Source organism: Rattus norvegicus, chromosome 6 (genome assembly GCF_021556685.1).
Source record: "Rattus norvegicus strain SHRSP/BbbUtx chromosome 6, alternate assembly SHRSP_T2T, whole genome shotgun sequence".
NCBI classification, from domain to species: Eukaryota; Metazoa; Chordata; class Mammalia; order Rodentia; family Muridae; genus Rattus; species Rattus norvegicus.
The window spans coordinates 80,051,049-80,059,421 of NC_141539.1; positions in this window are offsets into that span (position 1 = coordinate 80,051,049).

Below are 8,373 nucleotides of genomic sequence, written 5' to 3' on the forward strand. Positions count from 1 at the left end.
CTCTTTAACCTAGAAATTTCAGTTCTGGGATTTTATCATTCACATATTTTTGCATATATAAGACGCAGAAATTACACGCGTTTATTTATAAAAGGGATGTATGGAGGACAGCCCCAATGGCCACCAACAGGGTCGAACCAAAGAAACTACAGTGCACCCACATGGTGCAGTGCTGTGCTGTTGTAAAAGAAGAAAGGGAAACAGAAAGATGGATGTGCTCTGGTACAAAGTTACTATTAAATATAACGTTATGGAGAAGCAGCACCCAGCCGCGTGAACAGTATGACGCCAAGTGCATAAAGCAAGTAAGCTAAGACTTATGTTAGCGTTTTCAAGTCTTGCACAAGGAAACTGTGGGAACCCACAAGAACAAACAAACAAATAAAACCCCTAAGAGACAGAGGGCATGGAGAAGAGAAAGCTGGACGGACGGGTTTCAAACAAAGAAAGAAATATTTTCACAGGAAACCTTTTTAATCCTTTCTGTTTTCGAGTAATATTTTCACTAAATGTTACCCGCTTAAAGCTATGCAGAACTTACTTAATTAAATGAAATAGCTAAATAAAAACTATATCATTCCAAATTTTGGAAAGAAAATGTTTACAGTGAAAGATTATACTATTACTAATGCAAATAATTACTGATTAGGAAGGGTGTGTGTCTAATGAAGCCGTGATGGGAGTGATCAGTGCGGTGTTTACATGAGCCATTATTAATTACCCTATGGTATCGCTCATCATCTGGGGGTGTTACACATGTGCATTTCCTAATCCTAAAAATCACGGAAGTTGGTAAATAGAAACAGGATTGTACCTGTATTATTTATCTCCAAAAAGACTTCTGTCACTTGAATAAAACATCTGTGTAGTTAGCTCTTGAATTAAAAAGGAAATCATCTCTACATCCCCAAAGTAGAATTTGACCATAATGCTATGTGATCACCCAAAGACAATTTACCCAACCACTAATTCTAATTCTGGTTCAGTCTTCACATCTAACGTGGTATCTTCAGGTTAAACAGAACATAAGGTTAAGGCAGTACAGCCTCCCGAGCCCAAGAGCCTACGTGACAATTGCACAGTTAAAAACTATATTTACTCTAAATTGCAAAATGGTGGGTATTGTATGCGATGTATAAGTTGCAGCAATTGTTCTAGTAATAAATGCAGTACCCAGCAGCATTTCTCATAGACTACCCAGTTCATCATTAGTGCCATTTTGCCTCTTTATAATAATGTGCACTTCCCTTTAGAAAAAGCTTGGTTATTTCTTTGGTTGGGCCTATTTGCTCCTTTTTTATGTGAGATTTTTCAATACTCTGAAATGATGCAGAGCAAAAAAGGTCCATCCACTTCACTTGTGTTGCCTCCTGCGTTACCTAAACCACAACAGAACAATGACAGACAACAGAGCCTTTCTCCTCTCTAACAATTCAGTCACCATGACAACCAGCAGAAGAACGTTGGGCCAGAAAAAAAAGCATTGAGCTTGAGGGACTAGACTAATCAAAAAATGGAATAACATGGCAACAATTACACTGATGAGTGAGAGAGGAGCCGCAGATGCATTCAGACACCTATGGCACCGCGGGCTCCATGCATTCAGCATTTCGTGTTTAGTGTCTTGTGTTTTTGAGAGCAGGTAAATAGATAAGATCGAATTGTGTAACAGAATGTCAGTGCTCTAGTTAAATAGAAAATTCCTTTCCTTTGGCAGAGCTACTTCAAGCGCATTGAAGAGGGTTTAGGGGAGATGAGATTTTGAAGTGAAATGTGTAATAGATACAATATGAGTGCCACAAGGCAATGCTATTTAGTTTTAAAAAAGTAAACTTGGGTTTGTGCCCCTCCCCCTTTCTCAAATATATAGGTGCAAATAAAAAGGAAGATGCCGTGGGTTAGTAGCTGACATGATCTTAAAAATCCAGCTCCACGTCAGAAATATATGGGATTCACATCCTTTAGCCCGTTCCTGGGGTCTATTGATTTCTGTAGACAAAAGCGGGCATTACCATCTTAGCTAGGGTAAACCTCAGGTCTAGAGAAAGTTAAGCAGACAGGGTCACGACTGATTGGTGCTGAGATAACATGCGTGCACCATCACCACCTCCCACCTCCACAGCTGCCTCAGTGTACCCCTTAAGAATTCTCTCCTCGCTTTTGAGGGATTTAGTGTAACAGACATGTTTGCTTCTTTTAAAGGGGCGTTTCTGTTGGCAACGTCTTGACTGCAGATGAGGGTAGTTGAACCATAAGCAAGTTTTGTACACACTGCCTTCTGCCTTAAGTTGTCCTATTTTCTTCTCACTCGTTTTGCATTTTATTCATTTAGTGTGTGTATGAATGTGTGTGCACCTGTAAGGAAGAGGAAGTGCGAATGCTACAGCTCGCAAGGTTCTTTCTCCTTCTACCATGGGGTTCTAGGTATTACACTCAGGTCCTTGGGCAACAGGCCCTTTATTTAACCCACCGAATCATCCCACCAGCCCCTTCGCTCACTTCTTTATATCTTCTGCTTCATTAGTTTGGTGGGCATTTTAGTGAATTACTTCATCTGGTTTTTAGCCACAGGCCTTTCAAAGGCAAATTCTTTCTGTCCCTTCAACAGAAATATTCCGATAAAATTGCTTTATTAATTTGTGAATGTCAACTGATAACAGGAAAACAGGAAAAGGGCATGAAGGTATGAATTATAGAAGTCCTTGCCTCCTCATCTGCACTGAGGAAGAATGAGGTCTAACCTTGTCTGTTGCCCAGTCAGGATTTGTTCAGATGAAGCCATATGCCTCCAGACTGTAGGTCCTACCCATGACCCTGGCTGTTAGCACTTCTTACTGACTCTGTCACGGTTTGTTTTCTTATTCTAGTTCTTGTTACTTCCTGTAGCTCTGCTTATAGAACAGGATGTTTTTTGTTTTTGTTTTTGTTTTTTTACTTTGGGCTGTCATTTTTTTAAAATGTGGGGGTGGGGCTGGAGAGATGGCTCAGTGGTTAAGAGCACTGATTGCTCTGCCAGAGGTCCTGAGTTCAATCCCCAGCAAACAGATGATGGCTCATAGCCATCTGTAATGGGATCTGATGCCCTCTTCCGGTGTGTCTGAAGACAGCTACAGTGTACTCATGTACATAAAATCACAACGTGGGGATGGTTGCTGGGAAGAAGAGGTAACAAACTGAGGTGACTTAGGCCCCATTGAAAGTGTTTGCTGATGACAAGATTTCTATATAAATGAGCGAAAGGTTTTCTTTGTTTTAATCTTGATCTAAGACCAAAAGCTTTGGGCTAGAAATCTTTCAGTATGATGATGACACTAAACCAACAACTTGTGGGTTGCAACCCTTGTGGGGCCCCATATCAGATATTTGTATTATGAGTCATAACAGGAGCAAAATTATAGTTATGATGTAGCAACAGAATAATTTTGTGGTTGGGGGTCACCATAACATGAGGAACTGTATTAGACAGTTGAAGCATTAGGAAGGTTGCTTTTCCTGGGTTGATTTTCCTTAGGTGATGATCAGCATGGTAAGAATGATGATAACCACTTTTCAAATGTGAGCTATCCAGGGTTCCTCCACTTCTCAAAACACATCTGCACCAAGCCATGCAAGATGCAATTCAAATAGAACAAACTCATCAGGTCAAGCTAAGGGACAACACCTCCCCCCCCCCCCCCGGAAAAAAAGCAAGAGCATTATCAAGAACTCTGACAAGGGTGGGCAAGATGACTGAGCAGGAAAAAAGGCATCTGCTGTCTCCTGAGTCATCTGGATCATATTCTTAGACGCACTTATGTGTACACACACACACACACACACACACACACACACACACACATACACACACATACACACATACACATACACATACACACATACACACACATACACATACATACACACATACACACACATACACATACATACACACACATACACACACATATACACACACATACACACACATACACATACATACACACACATACACACATACACACACATACACTCACACATACACACACATACACACACATACACATACATACACACACACATACACACATACACACACATACACATACACATACACACACACATACACACACATACACACACATACACACACATACACACACACACACACCTGTATACATGCGCAATCAGTGAGTAAATATAATTGAGTTTTTAAAAAATTTAAGCTTTAAAAAAGAATGTTTAACTCTGAGTTCCAAATGCTCGGCAGGGAGACACTGTGGATGAGACAGCCCTCCCTGACTTCAGTGGAGACATGCTGGCTACATTTTCCCCTTTGCTCCTCCACGGGGATCCATGGACTGCCAAGTGGAGGGTGGGAGGTGGCCAACGCAAAGCCACAGGAAGTTGGCATTGCAAGGTTGGGATTGCCTTCCTTCTGGGAGCATCTGTCCCCCTGCCTTCCGATGAGGCCCACTGTGAGTCATGAGAGGAAGGCTGAAGATGGGGGAAGGGCAAAGTGCAAGTCCTCCCGGGCACACAGAGGAGATCTAAGCTCCTGAAGGAGCTACCAGGGCTCCTTTGGAGACTATCATTTAAAAGGGGGTTTGAGTCTACCTGAAATACTTGTTCATCCTAATCTTCTGAGAACTGGCGACTAGGTTCCAGAAAAAGACTCCTCGGGCGCACTGTGCCTCCCTCCCCGATGAATGCAGGGGAGTTGCCGCCAGCATTTGTATTTATTCAAAATACAAATGAAAATCAAGAGGTCTTCTCTGAGATCTTTTTGCAAGGGTGAGAAAACAGGTAAATCAGCTTGGGAGAAGATAGACAGTGATACCTTGAGTAGATCTACACGTACAAGAGCCAAGCCCTTTATTTTAGCTAACCTAAGCGTGGCCATTCTTCCTATGCTGCCTTGGGTATTTTATTTTACAGAGAAGAAAATCTGCTTATCAATTTTAACACCCTCCTCTGGGTTGCCAGATAAAAGGCCACAGAAACTGGAAGAAATTTATCTTTTAAATATTTCTATTATGCTCGGTGACAGTGCTGTCACCACTAAGGACTTTTCTAGTATGTATTTTTTTTTCCTATGGATGAAGCAGGAATCAGAAGGGACTTTTCGCTCTGCCTCGGGAGAACAGTCCAGGCATGCAAACACTGAGCCTGGCGTTGCCTTGAGCTCTGAAGATGCTTTAGGGAGTCAGTGGCTCCGTGCACACGCATCAGGACGAGAGTCATTACGTTCCAGGAAATTCACTGCAGGATGACAATTTGTATGAGGCTCCCAAACTGAGTTTGTTCCTCTCCAGCTCTCCCTCTTTTATTTCCCTGGAGTGGCCCCACACATTCTAGAATGTGTCTGAAGGGAAGGGACTCACCGAGAGCTCAGACATGGGAAGAAAATTAGTGAGTTAAACTTCCCCCACTCATGCCTTCGTTGTAGGATGGCAAAGCTTTTCAGTGACAGGTGTTTTGGGTTCCCGTCACTGCCCGTGTTCTCCTCCTGTCTGGATTCCTGCAATAACCCATTATTCCTTCATTTCTTCAGCACAGTGTAGGTGGGCTTGAGCTGTAGGATGGCAGTCACTTAGAAATGTTAAGGACTAGTAAAGGAAAGCTATATGTCTCCCATACGGAATATGGGACAGTAACCAGTGAATGTGTTAAAAGACCTTTTAAAAAAATTAAGTTGGGGGAAGGGGTAAGCCTTTTGAAACTCAGGTTACCTTTGCCACACTGCTACATCTCCTGACCACAACCCATGTCTGATCTGTGCACTTGCTGTGGTCTAGAGGCAGAAGGTTTAGTTTGCCACATTTTAGCTGGGTGACCATGGCCATCTGATCTCTGCAGCCTCAATGCTTTACCTGTAGAATGTTCTAGCAGCAAGCCCCTAACAATGCTGAGCCCTGCATGAGACTGCATGTGGGGAGCCTTTAGCACGGTGCCTGGTAGACTGCAGGTGCTCGGGGGATAGAAACTGTCATTGTTTTCACTGTGGCCCTCTTCCGTCCTGAGGGGCTTAGGGACGATTTGCCTTCATACAGCATTGGTGTCTCTTTACTTCTTTCCTCGGCTTGTTTGGCTCCTTGGACTGTGAGAGCTATTTTTGTGTTTTGTTTTCTTGTTTCCTTGTTTGTTTGGTTGGTTTGGTTTGGTTTGGTTTGACATAAGGTAGTGCAGATCTCCAGGAACAGGATGAGGCGTTGACCTCAGAAGTGCAGGTGTGACCTCCTACACTAGCCAACAATAGAAAGGAGAACCTTTAATACAAGAGGTCCAATTCTATAATTAACAAACAAATATGAGGAAGTTATGTTTCCCATCCTCTCAAGCCATTGCCTGAGGTTTTACTTTCGCCTGCCATGGTAGAGCACAGAGAAGATGGGTGAGTTGAGAAGATGGGACTCTAAGGATGGACTCTGAAGATCTCAGTGCTGGCATCTCTAGCCCCTGAGACTCTAGCATGAGAAGTCACCACCTCTAACGGAATGTCTCAGCATGGGGTTTCTACCCACCTTAGACTGTCACATGAAAGTCACACACAGCCTTATCTTTTTAAATATGCCTTTAGCAGCACAGTAGCTGGGTACCTGCCTACTCTCCATGCTGTTAGAATCTACCTTCCCACTGATAACCCCAAGCCATCACTCACTATTTACTGTGTTCCTCCTGGGCTGCTCTCAGCTCCAACCAGACAGCCTTCTGAGCCACATTATCTTGGCCTTTAGCCCATGGTAGCGGCAGCTTCTCCTCATCATCATCATCATCCTCCTCCTCCTCCTCTTCCTCTTCTTCCTCCTCCTCTTCCTCTTCTTCTTCCTCCTCCTCTTCCTCTTCTTCCTCCTCTTCTTCCTCCTCCTCCTCCCCTTCCTCCTCTTCCTCCTTCTCCTCCTTCTCCTCCTCTTCGTCCTCCTCCTCTTCATCCTCCTCCTCTTCCTCTTCCTCCTCCTCCTCTTCCTCCTCCTCTTCCTTTTCTTCCTCCTCCTCCTCTTCCTCTTCTTCCTCCTCCTCTTCCTCCTCCTCCTCCTCTTCCTTTTCCTCCTCCTCCTCCTCTTCCTTTTCTTCCTCCTACTCCCCCTCTTCCTCTTCTTCCTCCTCTTCTTCCTCTTCCTCCTCCTCTTCCTCCTCTTCCTCTTCCTCCTCCTCTTCCAAGCCTATGAAACTAAAACCCTACTTCTCTCTCTCTTCTGCCTAGCTATTGGCTGTCAGCATCTTTATTCACCAATCAGAATTAACTTGGGGACAGGGTCCCAGGGGCTATGTGCAGAATCCAGGTCTTGGGTGGCTTACACTTAGCATTACAATAGACAGTAAAAGACATAAACCTCAATAGTTCCCTTCGAGATACCACAACCTTATTTTGAAAAATAAGAAAAAGGATGATACATCATGGTAGTATCATTTGGCTCCACTGAGAAAGATGAGCATTGCCTCCTGGTACAAGTTTAAGAGCAGGCAGGTTGCCACTTGGTTTCTTTGGTATCCCAGGCATGCTATCCTCCTCCAGGCCACCAGGAGACTTTCTCTGGCCATATACAATTCTCCCAATGTGGCATTCCAGACCACTGGGCAGACTAGGTAGTACAACCTGATGAATTTACAAACTGCATTAGTCTTGACTATATCTTCTATCTTATTTTAAACATTAATGACAGCGTGGACTAGAGTCCCCCAAACATATGGGTTATTATTTAGTAGCAGATTAGGTTATTTGGAGACATAAGTTTATAGTCGAGGTCTTCATTATTTTAGACAAATGGTTTATAACATGCTGGAAAATCCAAGGTTCCCACCTATCCTTTATATAAAAATAATTGCTTACTTCATGAGATAGTATGAGGATCTGAACAGCTGAATGCTGGCAAAGAGCTATACCCATCCAGAACCTCAGAATGCCATCTAATCTTGAATACAGATTTTGTAGATTTAATTAAGGGACAGATGCCCAGGAGAGCTCAACCTGGATTTCCCAGGTAGGACATGAGCCCAATGACAGGTGCCTTTGTGAGAGACAGACAAGAAGACATGGGTATGTGGTGTGTCTGCGTGTGTGTGTGTGTGTGTGTGTGTGTGTGTGTGTGCGCACGCGCGCGCGCACGCGCGCGCGCATGCGCGCATGTGTGCATGAGAGAGAGAGAGAGAGAGAGAGAGAGAGAGAGAGAGAGAGAGAGAGAGAGAGAGAGTCATGGGTAGAGGAGAACACTGTAAATCATGAGTTATGAGTTGAGGACTATCTAGAGCTCCTAGTATTTAGACAAAGAACAGGTATCTCCTGGCTTTGGAGTAAGCAGAGTGCTGTTCACACCTTATGTTGGACTGTCAGCCTCTGGAACTGAGGGAGCATACATCTAGTGATTTAACCTGTGTGGTTTGTGGTGACTTATCACA